This window comes from Dasypus novemcinctus, chromosome 2 (genome assembly GCF_030445035.2).
Source record: "Dasypus novemcinctus isolate mDasNov1 chromosome 2, mDasNov1.1.hap2, whole genome shotgun sequence".
Lineage (NCBI taxonomy): Eukaryota > Metazoa > Chordata > Mammalia > Cingulata > Dasypodidae > Dasypus > Dasypus novemcinctus.
The window spans coordinates 54,503,892-54,522,679 of NC_080674.1; the positions used below are offsets into that span (position 1 = coordinate 54,503,892).

Here is an 18,788-nt window from a genome sequence, read left to right on the forward strand (position 1 = left end):
CTATTTTCCACTAAGGTCGATATGCAAAGACATCTTTTTTTTTTTTTTTAATAATTATTTGTTTAGATGTCGAATCTCCTTATAGGAGGATTTCTCAGTCAAGTTTCAGACAGAACCCATATCAAATGGTTCAACACAGAGAATTCAATAAGGAGAACTACCTACCAAGGTGATGGAAGAGCAGAAAACAAGGGAAAGCGAGCAACTTAAAAATGAATGATTGCAGAAAGTTGCTACCACCCCTCCTGGCATGAAGCCAATGAATAGGGAGGGAAATATCCTTACTTTTCTCCAGGCTTCCACCAGGGCCCGTCATTAGTCAAATCTGAATCTGAAGGCAGCTGGCAAGGGAGTGGCAGTCAGGATTCTTAGATGGCCTCATGACCTTCAACTTCCATGTGACTGCCATGCTTTTGTTACCTTACCTGGCAAAGGGATTTTGCTGGTGCAGATGTAACTAAGATTGCTAATAAGTTGACCTTAAGATTGGGAGACCAACCCAGGGGGGTCTAACTAATCACACGAACTCATTACAAGCAACGGGTTTTCTCTGGCCAGCAGTAGAAGGGTAGTCAGAGAGATTCAAACCACAAGAAGGATTTGTTGTGCTGTTTCTGGCTTTGAAGATAGAGGGAACCATGTGCAAGGACAGGCAAACAGCCTCTAAGAGCTGAGAACAGCCCCCTAGCTGACAGCCAGCAGACATAGGCACCCAAGTCCTACAGCTACAAGCTACAGGGAATTCTGCCACTGGCCTGAATTCTGCCACAGGCTTGGAGGGGGATTCTTCCCCAGAGTCTCCAATTTCAAGCAGAGAAGCCAGCCAAGTCAACTTGGATTTCTGACCTGCAGAATTGTGAGGTAATACGTGGGTGTTGTTTTAAGCTGCTAAGTTTGTGGCAATTCGTTACTTAGCAATAGAACATTAATACACTGGGAATTGTAGTTTGCAGGGCCAGCACCTGTAATAGACAAGGGAAAGGTGAAGAATAGATCTGAGAGCAAACAAGACAGTGACCAGAAAGACCATGCCACATTTGTGTGTGTGTGTGCATACTATGGCCCAGAAGCTTCTAGTGTACGTGAGTAATTCTATGTTTTTTCAATGACTATAAATATTTCACCAACTACGAGGGAGGCTTTATTTGTGATGATCACAGGGTTGTTAGAAGTTTTAGCTAATTATTCATTGTTAGTCTTAATGTAGAAGAGACTGTTAATTGATGACAGCCATCCCTGACTTTTCTTTCTGTCTTTGGTTCTGTCCTTCTGGTCTGTTTGTACCTCAAGAGCAGCTCCTGAAAGATGGACTTGGGCATGGGGCTGGGTGAGGGGCAAGCCCAGGGCCTTGCAGAGGAGGACAGAACCACTGCCTGGCAGGAAGCTGTGTAAACAGCTGCTGCTTTCCACAGTCAAGACCCTGGGACAGCACCCACAAGAGACTGGGTCAAACAAAAGTGCCCTGAATGATAACACATGGCCAGTCCCCAAATGATTGCTTATAACCACTGAACAGAGCTCAGAAGCCTCACTGCTTAGCACTCTTAAGAAAAGATTTATTTAATTTATTTACTTATCCACCCCACCCCCTCCTTCATTGTTTGCGCTTGCTTGTGCTTTGTGTCTGCTCTGAGAACTGAAACTGGGATCTCTCATGTGGGAGGGAGGTACTCAATCTCTTGAGCTACCTCTGCTCCCTGCTTTGTTGTCTCTCATTGTGCTTCCTCTTTGTGTCTCTTGTGGCATCATCTTGTTGTGTCAGCTCACCATGCCAGCCCATCACGCCAGCTCGCTGTCTTGCTCATCTTCTCCAGGAGACACCAGGAACTGAATGTGGGACCTCACCTGTAGTAGGCAGGAGCTCAATTGCTTGAGCCACATCTGCTTCCCCCCTGCTTAGCTTTTAAAAATTATTTCCTCCAGACAGAAGGATGTCAAGGAGACAAATGGCTTAATTCAGTACACCTGTAGAGAAAACAATAGAACAATAGAACAAAACTTCAAGGATCCTGTGTTCAAAGACTTATGAAATTAATAGCTAAGACAAAAGGGTGATAGCCATTTTGAAGGTATTTGAGGGTGCCTGTGAGACACACAGTCTAACTGGGGTATAATGACCGCCTAGTGATAGGTACCTGTGGTTTGTGCTACCTGAGTTCTGTATCTATTAGTGTTATACATGTCTGGATGATTGGGGCTGGAAACCAGCCCTGCAGCAAAAATCAAAAGCAAGGAAAGGCAGGAGGATTTGAGAATATTGTCCCCAGAAGGTACAACATTAAATTTCCCTGAGAACCAATTCAAGCTTAATTGTACAGAATTCCAGTACCCCACTAATGGAACTCAGTATACATAATTAGTGTGGTTATTACATAAATATCCCAACTTCAGAGTAAGAAATTAAAGGAAAGCAAAATAAGGGTTTGTTTTGCTTTTACAGCAGCAACTGTAGTCAGGAAAATAAATAGCACCTGTGGATGAAGTAAAGCTCTTATTTACAGGAGAATGCTAGTTAACAAATGTAGAAGCAGTGATAGAAGTACAAAAATAATATGGTTGCAAGGCATAATGAAATAATGGATCCTGGCAAGTGTCAATATTGTATGCTAAAACTCTTAGCTAAGTATTTGATAGGGAAGTAGGTGTTCAGATGATACTGAAATAAAATCCCCACAGGTTACTTGCTAATAACAAAGGGGAAAAATAAATGTACCTTTTACAGTGGAGAAATCTACCTATTATAACTTAGTAATCAAACTTACTGATTGTCCCACTATTAACAATACTATGTGACTCCTGAGATAATGCCTTATAAACTATGCAGTATCACTTTTTTTCTGGCCAACAGTCATTGAAAAGGAAATTAGGAATAAATAATAAAGGAAGCCTTTATTAGACTCAGATGAAAGGAAATACACAAGACAGTGAAGAACAAATTAAGTGTCATGAAGAGGAAACAGTTGGACACATTCAAAATGTGAGTCTTCTCCAAGACTGGGAAGCTGGCAATAAGTTCTGAGACTCTGAGCAGGCAGATTTGAGAGGGAGCAGACTATAGATTGATGTAGATGATCATTTCTAGAAATTCTAGATAGTCACTCAATTGGAACTCAAATAGGACTGTATGACATGAAAGCCATTTGTGTTATAATTATATGCACACGTATTATGGGTAGTGCTTATTGAGCACTTAGTATGTGCCAGACATTCTTTTATGCATATTGTACAAAAAACCATTTAAATTCATATCAATTGCATGGTGATAGGTACTATTATTATATCTGCTGTTATCATCCCTGACTTAAAACTGAGGGTGACAGGTAAGAGTTAACTTGTCTAAGACTGATCCTTTGTAGGTTGACACTCCAGAATAAAGTTACCTTGCGGAAAAGAATTCTGTGGAAACTTACCAGGACTGATAGCCTTAAGCCCTGGGCCATAGCTAAGCAGAAGCGCTGATTGCCATATTCCTCTTCTTGCCTGGGATGGGGCTGTGCTTCCCCAGCCATGACTGTTGCAATGATGGATCCTGCCATTCATTGGCCTTACCCCAGTTCCCTGATCTTGCAGGCAGAAGGGCTGGTGTTGCCCTCAACCACCAATGCTAAGCTGAAACGAAAGAGCTGGAGGCAAGTCTCTCCCCAACCTATTACTATTTATTCCTGCCCCTAATCCCACCATTGAGACTCCTGTGCTTTCTTGAAGATGATGCTTAAAAACCCCACAACTCAAGGGAGGGAGCCCTCCTGTGAAATCTGACTTCCAGATCTGCCTGATTGCTGTGTACTATGCTAGAATGAGTAACTAGAAAACCACACATACCAAGTTGTTTTCCTATGTCCATCAATGTTACCCTGTGAATGTCACTCCAGGAAGTTGGTTTTATTTGCACAACAAACTACGACACAGGAGGAATTTGTCAAGGTCACATAGCCAGTTAATGGCTGAACTGAGATTTGAACCCAGGGAGTCTGAGTCCAGACTCTTCCATCTCTTGTTCATGATCTCTAGCAGATAGACTTTTTGTGTCTTATGTTGCTGCATTTCTCCACAATGCCTAGCACCGAACTGTACATTCTCACAAAATATTTGAATGCTCATAACGGTGCTGTGAAATAACAAGGAAGGGAGGTAGTGCTGGTGTAACTGGAACTCTCTGAGAAAGTCTGCCCAGGAAATTCTCTCCAGAACAATGTACACATGCTTTATATTTAATTGCTAAAGTGATTTGAAAGTAAATTCAATTTAATAAAAATGTATTGAGTCTATCAGGTAAGTGAAAGGAGCCTGTAAATAACCTAAGCTGTTTTGCAATTGAGAGGGAATGACCCTTTGAGGAATCCAGAGAGCTTAAGCAAATAAATGAACAGTGCTAAATTGTGTGATAGAGACTTTTAGAAACTTAAGAGATGAGGTAACAGATAAAGATGGTATGAAATAGTTGCTATAAGACCTACCTCATGTATAACTTGGATCCTAAGTGAATTTAGGAGGAAGGAAGGGCTGGAATCAAGGAAGAGAGAGAATTGCCTGCCAGCTTAATGGAAAGAAAGGAGGGATGCAGAAATGAACACAGAAGGAATTGCTGGTGCATGAGGAAGGATCATGATCTAAATTTGGAGATTCATGTTTGAAAACAGTGAGAAATGTTAGAAAAAATGTGAGGCATGTTGTATGGTTCCAAACATTATAGGTGAGCACAGGATTTAGAACATGGGATATTGTTCACAGGTAGCAGAGAGGAATAATGAAAGAAAGCAGTGCTTTGCAAAACTTAATCTCACGGTGGTACTCAGATAGATTGGAAAGAAGTCCAACGTGAACGTTATTTGTGGACTTCCAGAAATATGATGGACTAGCTAATGCAGTCAGATGCTCCTCCCACTAGCAACACTCAGAAACAGTGAATAAAATAGTAATGGGCTATGAGCACCGATGATAAAAATGATAGCACAGCATGGAAGACAATATGAAGAATGAGAATACAGAGATATATTTAAGACTCTTAAGTCCTTAAATGAAACATGTATACTTATTTTTAAAAAAAGTACCAAAAGAATAAGAAGAAAACAAAATTTCCAATCCAATAGCAGGAATAAAGAAAACATTCCAAACAGGAGAAAGCAATAGTACCTCTTGGAACATAATAATAGAGTATAATATGAATGATGCTTTCTTTATGTCAATAGTATTAAACATCAGGTGGGAAGAATTGGGGTTTATTCTGAAATTATTAAACATAGGGAAGAAAGGAAGCAAATGGAACTGGACAAAGGGTTTAAAAAGATTTCAGCTCTATCTGAAATGTTTTTGTTTCTTAAAATACATCTGAAGAGGAAAGTGGATGTGACTCAAGGGATTGAGCTCCTGCCTATCACATGGGAGGTCCCAGGTTTGGATCTCAGTGCCTCCTAAAGAAAATGAGCAAGACATTGAGCTGTAATGACAGGCTGGCATGGTGAGCTGATGCAATAAGAGACACAAGGAAGAAAACACAATGACAGACACAATAAAGTAGGGAGCAGGGGTGGCTCAAGCAATTAAGTGCCTCCCTCTTATATGGAAGGTCCCAGGTTCGGTTCCCAGTGCCTCCTAAAAAAAGATGAGCACACAATGAACAGACACAGTGAGCACAAACCACAAGGTGGGTGGGGAAAAATAAATAAAGTAAACCTTTAAAAAAATCTGAAGAGATATCTAAATCTCCTTATTAGAGAGTAGCTCTATTTAATAAGAAGGAGATAGGTGTATATTATTTGCTATTATTGGATAAAATATTTCAAAAGCTCTTAGAGTGAATGAAGCCTGAGGTGAAGTTTCTCATTTCACGTTGGACAAGAGGAGACTTCTAACTTCACTGTCAGCACCTCCACCCCTGGCAAGAATCCCCTAAACAATATCCAGAATGCGGTATGGCAACTAGATATGAAGGTAGATTCACCAATTCTCCAAGATCTGAGACTCTCAGATTCTGTAAGACCAATGGTACCTTCAAGCTCTGCATCAGAAAAGACAGCAGCTCCGGGGGATTGTTCCGTAATCTGTTCCTAGTGCCCTCTAGTGGTGGCCCAGCAGCCTTCTCTGATGGAGGCCTCAATTTTTTTTCTGTCTTGAAGGAACTTTGTATATATTCTCAACATACTAATGAAACATACATTGGATGGTGTTTTGCTTATTATGCAAAGATGAGCAATGCCAGAGCAATTGACTTTTCAGTTTTACTATTCATTAATCTCCTATAGTGAAAGGATCATGCTTTTCTTTTTAACTATAGGTTAAATCTGTTAAATTTGTATCGGCAAAACATTGAACACTGTTAATAAATAGGTTAGTCAGTTAAATCTGCATAGGTAAAATGTAGCTAGCATAATATTTTAGGTATTTTAGGTTTCATGGGAAGTCCCTGTAGATTTGTCAAGTGCCTCCAGATCCTAAATGGAAAGTCAAGCCCTTCGGTCCTCTGGGTCCAAAGTGGTGCTGAGTTGTGCAGAAATGGGCCGAATGCTGCTCTTTCCGTGGAGTTTAGGCCTGGTCTGAGGGGCTAGGCTGAGCACCAGATGCCAGACTGACCCCCCACTGTCCTTCTATATCCTCCATGGGCAGAGTTCCCTCTCCTCTGTGTAAATCAATTCATGCAAATTCCTAACACTTCACAGCTAGCCTCAGTTAAGCCTTTTCTCCCCTGCTGAACTCTTCTCATGAGTCAGTTCCTTATTGCCCCCTCAGTGTATTCTCTCTTCTCAGAGGGCAAACAAGTGGGAAGTCTGTAAGAGGGGCACTGTGCTTCTCCTGGGCTAATCGGGGCAGTAGACCCTCTAAGACTCTTTGACCCCCTAAGAACCATGTAAGTGGGTTTGGCTTCTGAGGAGACATCAAAGCCTCCCCTCTAGGAAGCCAGCTCCCACCCAAGGCCTCTTCCAGTCCTGTTCTGACTCCTTCGCAGTTCCCTTAAGAACCATTGTGACCGAGGGAGGGAGGTGGGATGGGGCAGGGATGATTTTTTTGGCTCAAATAAACAGCATCTTTGGAGTGGACCACTGGCCACATGGGTGAGTTGAAACGTCCCTTCTCATCTCCAGGCCCACCCTGATCACCCTCAGAATTGGGCTGGACATTATTCTGGTCCCTCCCACATTGGTGTAGCTGGAGGGGAAAGCCTCTTCAGAGCTGCTGCTTCCAGCCCCGTCCTACATCCTTTTTGGGCCTCTGGGCTGGACATGGAGCTCTCTGCCAGCTCTTTCTGTGGTCTTTGAGTGGCCGGGTGTTGATAGATGACACTTCTCTTGACCCTACTTGTGTCACTGTGGCCGCCCTAGCTTGTTCAGCCCCCCACAATCACCACCATTGTAGCAGTCAGGGTCCTGACGGGAAACAGATGGGTCTTTCAAATTAGGATAACTCGAAGAAGGATGTGGGGATTAGCTCCACTGCCTCGGGCAAGGGCATCCTTCCGAGCAAAACTGGCTCTGTCCTTGCTTATCTCTGCACAAGCTATCTCTTTTTGCTTGAAGTTTGAAAACGGCTTCCTCTTGCCCTTTCTGCTGCTAGATAGCATGTGCGCCTAGAGACAAGGTTTCTTGTTCCAAGACAAAACATCCTTGAGAAATTTAACTTTAACCACAGGCCTTAGCCAAATCCAAAAATACATGATATATAAGCAAGAGAAATAAGCCGAACGGGGCCCTCCCTGCATATGAGTTTTGGTGTGTGAGTCTTTCATTCCCACAGCAATTGGTGCCCAACGTGGGGCAGCTGATTTTCCCCCTAGCAGAGGGGAATTTTTCAGGAGGGCCCCCAGGAACAGCCCGGTATAGCTACAGTCCCAACATTTGTCACTGCCAGGGATCACAGCCGCCCTTGAGGTAAGCTGCTCACTGGTTCAGTCATAGGAACATGTCTGCATAGTGAAATTGGTCCAGACTACGTATCCCGCACACACAGGACATCAGTTGCCCTGAGAGAGGTAAGCTGACCACAGACGCTAGTATAACATGGGATATACATTATCAAAGCAGCAGGAGCTCTATCTCACACTTTACAACAACTTTTGAAAGCAGCTAATTGTAAAATGAAAGAAGAACAAATTATTACATTGCCTCAAACAGTACAGACCTTTTTTCTGTACACCCCCCGACGAGGGAACCTTAGATTTCGAATTATGGGAACTTTAGACCTAGAATTAGGAGTCAAACTATAAACTTTACGTTTCTGTTAGAGTGTTATAATTGTTTTTGTGTTTGTCTGTTTGTTCAATGTCAGTGTATATTTAAATACCTCTGGATGGTAATATAAATTAATAAATCATTTAACTATGCCCTGGCTGAGGAAGTGGAACTAATCTCCACAGAGGGACTATTGCAAATTGAAAACAAGCACACAAAAACCTGTAAAAAAGACCAATGACAAAGGAGGAGGTGGGACACAGGGGAACCACAAATCCAGTGCAGAAAGTCAGGACTAGCCTCAAGAGAGTTATCACCCCGTGACTGATGAGGCGAGGGGAGAGAGAAGATACTGGAACCTGGGAGAAGGGAGTCCTATTGAGAGAGGCAGTGATCTTGGGTGAGGTTCACAGCCAGCTTGGGTGACCCTGCAGAGAGTGAACCAGGGAAATGAATACCGTAGCCTTCCCTTCTTCTTCCCTTTGATCCCCTTCCAGTGCCACCATTGGCTGAACCCAAATGGAAGCTTGGAAGCCTTTTGATGTACTCTCTACTGCTCAACCTTGCTGCTGAGAAGTGAGAGTAGGATAGAGGGGCAGACAGAGGATGTTTGGCACACTCAGGCCACTCACAGTTCACGCAGAGGGAAACAATAGCAGATACCTAATTTAGAACTTATTTGAAATGTAGCAGGTGGCCCCACCTGTTATCCTCCACACCTACTGAGAAGATTTTTTTAAAAAGATTTATTTTATTTACTTATTTCTCCCCACCCCTTCGTTGTTTGCATTCACTGTGTCTGTTTGTTGTGTGCTGATCTTTTTTTTTTTTTTTTTTAAAGATTTATTTATTTATTTAATTTCCCCCCCCTCTCCTGGTTGTCTGTTCTTGGTGTCTATTTGCTGCGTCTTGTTTCTTTGTCCGCTTCTGTTGTCGTCAGCGGCACGGGAAGTGTGCGTGGCGCCATTCCTGGGCAGGCTGCACTTTCTTTTCACGCTGGGCGGCTTTCCTCACGGGCGCACTCCTTGTGCGTGGGGCTCCCCCACACGGGGGACACCCTTGCGTGGCACGGCACTCCTTGCGCGCATCAGCACTGCGCATGGCCAGCTCCACACGGGTCAAGGAGGCCCGGGGTTTGAACCGCGGACTTCCCATATGGTAGACGGACGCCCTAACCACTGGGCCAAAGTCCGTTTCCCTGATCTTCTCTTTTTAGGAGGCACCAGGAACCAAACCCAGGACCTTCCAAGTGGGAGGGAGGGCCTAATTGCCTGAGTCACCTCTGCTCCCTGCTTTGTTGTGTCTCTCATTGTGTTTCCTCACTGTGTCTTTTAGTTGTGTCATCTCACTGTGTCCTCTTGCTTCATCAGCTTGCTGCACCTGCCCATTGTGTCAACTCACTGTCTTGCTCATCTTCTTTAGGAGGCACTGGGAACCAAACCCAGACCTACCATGTGGTAGGCAGGAGCTCAATTGCTTGAGCCACATCCACTTCCCCTGAGAAGATTCTTAGCTTCTGAAATAGTACATTCTCCCACACACTGATCTTCTTCTCAATGGTAGCTAAAAACTAACTGGGGAAGCGGATTTGGCTCAGCAGATAGAGTGTCTGCCTACTACATGGGAGGTCCAGGGTTCAAACCCAGGGTCTCCTGAGCCATGTGGTGAGCTGGCCCATGCACACTGCTGATGCACACAAGGAGTGCCGTGCCACACAGGGGTGTCCCCCATGTAGGGGAGCCCCAAGCACAAGGAGTATGCCCCATAAGGAGAGCCGCCCAGTGTGAAAAAAGTGTAGCCTGCCCAGGAGTGGCACCACATACAAGGAGAGCAGATGCAGCAAGATGACACAACAAAGAGAGACTGAGATTCCCAGCGCTGCTGACAAGAATATAAGTGGGCACAGAAGAACACATAGCGAATGGACACAGAGAGCAGACAACTGGAGGGGGAGGAAGGGGAGAGAAATAAATAAAAAATAAATCTTTAAAAAAAACCAACAAAAACCAAAACGAAACTAACTGCACCCTGGGGAGTAAATGTGGCTCAAGTGGCTGAGCGCCTGCTTCCTGTATGGAAGGTCCAGATTTGGTTCCTGGTGATTTCTAAAGACAGAAAAACAAAAAGCAAGCAAACAAACAAAATTACCAATTCAGGGTTAAAACAAAACAAAAAAAAACCCTAACTGTACCAAATCTTGGGATTTAGTCTGGGATGTTTTCCCTTTCAGGACTGGATGAAGAATTTTCCAACTGCTGGTAAACCCACTGCTGACTCAATTAAAACATCTCAGAAGAAAATACTATAAGAGGTCTGAACGACACCATATAAAACTTCTTAAATAAAATATTGGATCTCTGTAGATGGTTTCTTTCTTTGTTTGGGTTGCTCCGAAAGCAGTCCCTAAAACAAGGATTTGGATGCTAGTTATTTATTTGAGAGGTGATTCCAGGAAACAGGGAGGCAGAGGAAGAAAAAACAATAAAGGCTGTTCCTGTGGGCAACTGGGGTGCAATTCTGCTGAGGCCCTTTGAGAAAACTTTGTAGAACACAACTCAGAATTTTCCCCCAAGGGATGAGTAATCTGGGGTGTTTATCTAAAAGTCCTGCCCATCTTTGGTTGAAGATCGATCATGGAGTGTTAACGCCATGCACCACCAGGCAGTTCTCCATAGGACCTGGCATGGTCCTGCAGCCAGAAAATATTCTCTGGCAGAGCCAAGCAGGCCCCTTCAGCACTGAAGGGAATTGTCTGCAGGTGACTGCGGGGTTGGGCGCTGACAACAGTAGTTACTGTCTTTTTTCCAAGAAGCGAAAACAGATATCCTTTTCTTATGTTGTGTAATTTTTAAGTAGTTACATGCTAATCTTTGTAGCCTTCAAAAACTAAATCTTGTTCCCCTCCCCCCGCCCTGCAACTTTTCCCACCAGTCTCTTCTCATGACTTGTATGATAGAAAGAAGAAATTCCATAAGGGAATCTTGAGCTGTCACCATGTATGGGTTTATTATCTTTCTCCAGTCAGTGCTTGGCCCATCATCCTCTGAATTTCCAATGTTCTCAATCACTAGGCTGCAGCAGGGTGGTATCAACAGAAAAACTGAGACCATGCCAACAGAAGGTCCACCCTATCTCCCAAAGACATTGGAAACAATTTCTTTGGGAAAGAAAAAAAATTCATTTTCCTTTCCATTGAGAAGAAACTTTTTTGAAACTACTTGGGCAGGAGTATAAAATTTGTCTACTTTGCTACTGAATGGCTTATTGCTGGTCCCAAGCCTCCACTTACATGAGGGACATGTATGAAAAAAAAGAAAAGGAAAGAAGTTTCTCTGGGGGAAAGAGGGTGGTAGGGCAGACACTACTGTTGTCTTCATTTCCTGCTTCTGCGCCCAACCTCAGAGACTGGGTCTCATTCCTATATTTGGAGTCTTAAGTGGCAGTTGAAGGAGCTCTTGATACCAGCAATTTTGAGACTCAGGGTACAAGCAGTGCTGTCTCCAACTCTAACAGGCCAACTGTTACATTGCTGGAGAGACATTTTCTATTTCTGTGTATGGTGTCTGGAGAGAAATAAGGACTAGAAGCTATGTGGCCCCTTCAGCATGCGGAGGGATTTGCACCTTTGGGACCCTGTCTGGGAGGTGGTCACACAGTGCTCTGGCAGCCTCCCTGAGGTAACTAGAAGTACCAGGCATCGGCAAAGGGTAGAGGGTCTCAGGAGGAAACCAGCCCACCACCTCCTGCAGCTCCAAGGTTATTTATTTATTTTTCATAAACCACCAAGGAATTGCCAAAACTTGTCAACTTGGGTTCCTCTTAAGTGTAGGGAAAATGTAAAGGACACTTGTGAAGAAATCAGAGTACAAAATTCCTTTTGTACTTTTAACTTTTCCCCATTTTTAGTTGTTTTGGTCATATTTGATGGCTATTTTAAAAGCAGTTACTGGCGGTGGACTTGGCCCAGTGGTTAGGGCGTCCGTCTACCACGTGGGAGGTCCGCGGTTCAAACCCTGGGCCTCCTTGACCCATGTGGAGCTGGCCCATGCGCAGTGCTGATGCACACAAGGAGTGCTGTGCCACGCAGGGGTGCCCCCACATAGGGGAGCCCCACGTGCAAGGAGTGTGCCCCATAAGGAGAGCCGCCCAGTGCGAAAGAAAATGCAGCCTGCCCAGGAATGGTGCCGCACACACGGAGAGCTAACACAACAAGATGACACAACAAGATGATGCAACAAAAAGAAACAGATTCCCGTGCCACTGACAACAACAGAAACAGACAAAGAAGAAGCAGCAAATAGACACAGAGAACAGACAACCAGGGTGGGGTGGGGGGGAGGAGGAGAGAAATAAATAAATAAACTAAATCTTTAAAAAAAAATAAAAGCAATTACCTTTTATGAGATTGTTTTAATATACACAACTTACTCTTTTTTTTTTTCTCTATTTTTACAAACGAAACACTTCCCCTCTCCACCAATTTCCCTTCCTGGGTAACCTCTAATCTGCTTTCTGTGTCTGCAAATTTCCTATTTCTAGTCATCTCTTATAAGTGATATAGCACAATTTTTTGCCCTTATGTGTCTTGCTTATTTCACTGAGCATAGTGCTTTCAAGATTCTTCCATGCTGCAGCATGTCTCATAACTTCATTTTTTCTTATGGCTGAATTCTATTCCATTGTGTATATGGACCTCATTTTGTCTATCCATTCATTTGTTTATGGACACTTGTGTTGTTTCCACCTTTTGACTATTATGAATAATGCTGCTATACACATTGTTTTCACTCTTTGTGTATATACATAAAGTTGGGTTTATTGGGTCAAATGGTAATTCTATTGCTAAATTTTAATGCCATATTGCTTTCTGCAGTGGGTGCACCATTTTATATTTCCACCAGCAATCCAAGGTTATTTTTGGGGAGCCAGCAAAGTTGGGGATAAAGGCAAACTTGGCAGCATAGGGATGAGGCCTGAAGGAACATAGGAGGCCTGAAACATTTGGGTTGCAGTCAGAAAGCTAGCATGCCTTTAGCAACTCCACGAAATGAAAGTCAGAAAGTCGTTTCTCTTTCTGTCAACTCCTGTTCTTAACTGCCTTTAGTACTCTCCAAATATAGATTAGAGGTACAAAAGAAATCAACTTCCAGCAAGCTGAATATTCTTCCAGTGACTAACTCCCCTCTAAGCCTTCAAGCCGAAAGCAGTGGGTATCATATGTGAATATGAATATCCTGTGTTAAATTGACTCATTTGTGTGGGTTTGGGCAGCTCTATTGAGTTTCTGGCTTGTTTTCACGGAGACTTTTCTTTCCTCAAAGCTCCAAGTTTTAGGCGGTAGCTATAATTATGATGATTAGTTTAGAAAGTGGTTATTAAGCAACTTGTTCTATTTTACCTCCACTTACTTAAAAGCAATTAAGTTGGGAGAAAACATAAGCCATATTTCTCTGTAGAGGTTCAAAGAGTATAGTTAAGCAAAGCTTTACCTTTCTTTCTAACGAGGGGATGGTTCCCCTTAACAGGTGTTTCAGTCTTCTAACCTGCTAAAAGCAACATACCAGAAATGGGTTAACTTTTACAATTGGGATTTATTTGCTTAACAAGTTTACAGTTCTGAGGCCATGAAAATGTCCACATCAAGGCATCATCAGGTGATACTTTCTCCCCAAAGATGGGCTGCTGAAGATCCTGGGCCCTTTTATCACATGGCAAGGCACATGGTGGCATCTGCCAGGCGTGCCCCTTCTCCGGTAGTCCTTGCCTTCAGCTTCCTACCTCAGTGGCTCTCTCGCTTCTCTCTCTGAATTCATCCTGTTTATAAAGCAGTTTAGTAAGAGGATTAAGACCCACCCTGGGCCACACCTTAACTGAAGAAGTCTAATCACTTACAATGGGTTCACAGCCACAGGAATGGACTGGCTTTAAGAACAGGATTTTCTGGGGTCCAGCCAGCTTCCGATTGTCACACCAGCGTCTGCAGGTTTCTATGCCAAAACAAAACAAAACAACAACAGCAAAAACCCTGAATACTTAGTCCACTGTGCTGAACAGCATTTTCTTTTTGATGTTCTGAGAGATGTCACTATTTTCCCAAAAAGTGTTCTGTGGTTAAATAAGTCGTAACCAATGGGTTAAATAATGTGATCACTGCAGGATTTCTCAGAGACTTTAATATACTCATTGTGGGGTTTGGCTTCCAGGATAGGGGAATATGAATAGGTCCTCCAAGGAAAAATAATTTGGGACACTGCCAGCACATCTTGCAGAAAGCTAGTGCTCTAAAAAATAAATTTGAATTCACCATATGTGATAGACAAAAGAGAAGTACCACTTAGACCTCCTTTTGAGGAAGGCCTGCTGCCCAGCTGCAGGGAATTCAATGGCAACAGTCTTCAGCTATCTGTGCCTTCAGAATCTGCCTCACCTACCACAGGCCAGCTTGCCCTTTAGCCCATCTGGTGACTGAGTTAGATGGGTCGAAAGGACCTGCCACTTGCTTTAGGGCTCCCCGCTGGGCTAGGTGAGGCTTTGTCAGGCCTGCATCTCTGTTTGACTTCTCCCTCTCCCCAAACCTACTTCCACCTCCTTCCTTTCACAGGTGTTCAACCCCAATAACCATCCCACACCCCAGACCCAGACTCAACATCTCCATGAAACTCAAGCTGGGACATTTCTTAGATTAACATGTATAGGATTACTGTATTTTATGAACAAAGACCCTTACCTGCCAGTTTACTGACATTCTGTTGATTCTTGAGGTGGAAAGGGTTAACACTTGTTGCATACTTAAACTAGTTTTAACCAAGCATTTGGTACATAGACTATAAATTGAATGTGTTTGTGGCAGTTTGAGATTATTTATGAATTCCAAAAAGAGAGATTACATTTGTAAACTTGTCTGTTCCTCTGGGTATGATACCCTTTGATTGTGTTAGATACAGCTGATTAAATTATGTTAAGATTAGGGCTTTGATTCAACCACGTCAGTAGGGCATGACTCATGGTTGAATCCCAGCCCCCTTGGTGGGTTATATAAATGGACACTCACTCAAGAAGACACACAGAAGAAGATACAGAAGAGGAAAGAACTTGTTCATTTCAGTACTTCCATGTGACAGAAAGGAGAAGGCTCGAAGAGCTAACGCTCCAGGAAGAGAGATGAGCCCTCTGCTAGCCTACAGCTGGGCTCACAGAGCTTAAGAGGAAGAAGGAAGAAGAGATCAGGCAGAGATTGCCCACCAACTTGCTTCAACACATGGCAACAGACTTTGCTGAGGAAGTAACCTTGAGTTGGACTCTTTAGGGCCCTGTAACTATAAGCTTCTACCCCAAATAAATGCCCTTTATAAAAGCCAAGAGATTTCTGGTACTTTGCATCAGCACCCCTCTAGCTGACTAATCCAATCTTCTATAATGAGCTGCTCATTGACTCCTTAACATAATTAATTAGACAGAATCAATATTTTTGTATCAAAAATATATTTCAAGTTTTTGTATTACGAAGCCAAATGTATGAAAATTTGTTGATCTCAAGGTTGCTGAAATTCTGTACAAATGTAACAATATTTAGTAATATGTTTTGTTAGTAGTATTAAGTGAATTAAATATATATAATCTAATAGAAGGTCTGTCAGTTAATTGACCATAGATCCCACTGGTTAAAGTAAGGTAGGTTTAATTGGAAGAACTTTGAGTCTTAGAAATATTAAGGATGGGAAGTAAAATTCTAGATATTTTAAAAATTTCATAACATTAAATTTTTTTGTCTTTTTTTTTTTTTAATGTTACATTCAAAAAATGTGAGGTCCGCATATACCTCCCAACCCCCTCACCCCACTCCTCCCCCCATAACAACAACCTCCTCCATCATCATGAGACATTCATTGCACTTGGTGAATACATCCCTGAGCACCACTGCACCTCATGGTCAATGGTCCACATCATAGCCCACACTCTCCCACAGTCCACCCAGTGGGCCATGGGAGGACATACAAATAACATTGAGTTTTAATGGCTTGGGCACTTCTAATCCTCTTTATACTACTTATATAATATTAATGAAAGAAGAGGGAGAAAGAAGAATATAATAAATTTAATCAGTACTTGGTTTATAAATGAAACAAAAAAGGGGAAGCATGAGTTGAATAGACAGAAGCTGAAATAAAAGGTAATAAAGGAAAGTTGTCCATGGCCAAGTCTACTCAAGCCTGGGAACTTTCAAGACAGAACAAAACATTCAGAGTTCCCCTACACAGGAATTAAGGAGGTGATAGTGGGGAAACATGGAGCCAGGCCATAACCCTAAGGTCCTACCAAGTAACAGAGTTAGCCCTGGAGAGTTTGAATGCCAAGGCAAGGGGCACCAGAGTTCATGTTTTATTGCAAATAAAGCTCAGTGAAAATGTCCCCCCTCTCCACCTGAGTCAGAGCATATATGAAATATTCCTAGGATTACCTGTGAGAGTTTTTGGGTTTTATGTCTTCTAATGACATCAGAGTTCTAAAGAGAAATAACATGGAAATGACCATTTTCATTGATTTTACTATTCTGTAAGTATATTTAATCATAGACTTCCTTTTTAAAAATATTATTGCTGTCTATAGTCCATAGCTTATATTTAGTGTATTTTTTTTTCCTACAAACCATTCTATTATTAACACCATGTATCAGTATTATATATTTGTTATAGTTCATGAGAGAACGTTCTCATATCTGTACTGTTAACCATAGTCTATCATTCACCAAGGGTTCACTGTGTCCCCTGCCTTGTACAATCCATACAAAATATATACACACTGGCTCTGAGTTTCATCATATAGTTGTGCAATCACCTCAGTCCATTTCAGAACATTTTCATTACTCCAAAAGGAAAAATCCCATACCTCTTATACCCCCTCATTATTGACTCTTAGCATTGATATAGTACCTTATTTGCCATTGCTGCAAAAATAGTACAATATTATTATTTTATTCTGTATGTTACATTAGTTTTATTTTTCCCATGTGTATCTATATTATTAATACCTTGTAATAGAGGAACATTCTGGTATTTGTACTAATAACCGTTATCATCATCCACCACCAAAATCACTGTGTTATATAGTCCCTACATTATCCTCTAGTTTTCTTTCAATTGACATTAACCTTCCTCGATTACCCCTTTCAGCCACAATCACATTTATAAATCAGCAGTGTTGATTATACTCACTAAGTGTTACCTTCAACTCTAACCATTTCCCCACATTTACAACCAGCATTATTAAACATTCTGTATAGTTTATCATGTTTGCTTTTATTGAATTCTTAGTATATGTCAGACATACTTCAATCCATATACATGGTTTAATTCATTTAATCCATGGTTAATAATTTACATGGTTGATTCATTTAATCAAGTCTTCAAGGGGATGGATGTCAGAGATTCTCTCCCCTCTGCCCCAAGTCTAGATCTTTACCTACAGAGCTTCTTGTCACTAGCCCAGAAAGGTCAGTTATGATGTTAGAGTCAAGTCCACAAATATATGGACTGAAGTATAAAGAGCCAGGAAGGCTTGTGAACAGAAGACCCATTTTCCAAGGGAGACAGGCTGAATATTATAGAAACGGGAGAGAGAGCCCCTTTTCCAGGGCTAATCAATGGAGGCATAGCACAAAGAAGCAAGAGGAACCCATTTTCCAAAATGGACACACTGAGGGATGTAGAAAGAAGTGCGGTGAAATGCCAATTTCATGCTACTAAATATGTTTATATGCAGATAAAATTTAACTTTTTATTTTTTTAGGAGGTGCTGGGTTTGAACGTGGGACCTAGGACATGGGAAGCAGGAGCTCTACCACTGAACTACACTTGTTCCCCCAGATATAATTCGAATACACAGGGCAGAGACTAGTAGATTCCCATTGCTAAAAAGCCTTAACATGCAGAAACAACAGAATTTACTGTAGCTTGGTCTCTCTTCTCAGACATTTCAAATGCCTTTATATTTTGTATAACTATAGCTACACAGTTAATTGCCTATTGAAAATATGGAGGTTTTTCATATTTTAAATTAATGGTATCATGCGATGTATAATATGCAATTTATATTTTAACTCAATATTTCTGGGTCATTGTATGATTATTGTGTGACTACCAGCTAAACAACAATAACAACAACTGCATGGTATTCTATAATATGAATGTACCATGACAAATATCATCAGTTTCCCTTTGCTAGACACTTAGGTTGTTTCCAATATTTCACTTATTGGTACTATTAATATAACGAAGGTAAGTGTATGTGCCTCTCTGTAAATTGTGAGCAAGTGTTTCTTTAGAGCAGATTGCTTTTAATCACATGCTGTTTCTAGTACATACAAGTGAGCTTGACCATCAGGGTCCAAATTCCACTCTGGCTCTTTTTAGCTGTGCGGTAGGTAACTTTCTTAACTTCTCTTTGCCTTTGTGCCTTTCCCCCTCCTAATTCCCCAAATGAGTATAATAATAACAGGTCTTCATTGGATTCTAGTGAGGATTAAATTAATTGGTATAAAGTGCTAAGAATGGTGACAGACATTTTCAGAGTTACATGAGCATTAGATATTTTTGTTGCTGAGTCCACGTATATGAGCTTATTACATTT

At 42.0% G+C, this 18,788-nt stretch overlaps 1 long non-coding RNA gene across 1 annotated transcript; it reads left to right on the forward strand.

Annotated features, from left to right (window-relative positions):
• The first annotated feature begins 960 nt into the window (after nt 1-960).
• Nucleotides 961-10,524, forward strand: LOC111761926 (uncharacterized). The gene is made up of 2 exons (XR_009188396.1): nt 961-1,082; nt 10,393-10,524. It is a non-coding gene; the product is annotated as an uncharacterized lncRNA (long non-coding RNA).
• Nucleotides 10,525-18,788: the final 8,264 nt, after the last annotated feature.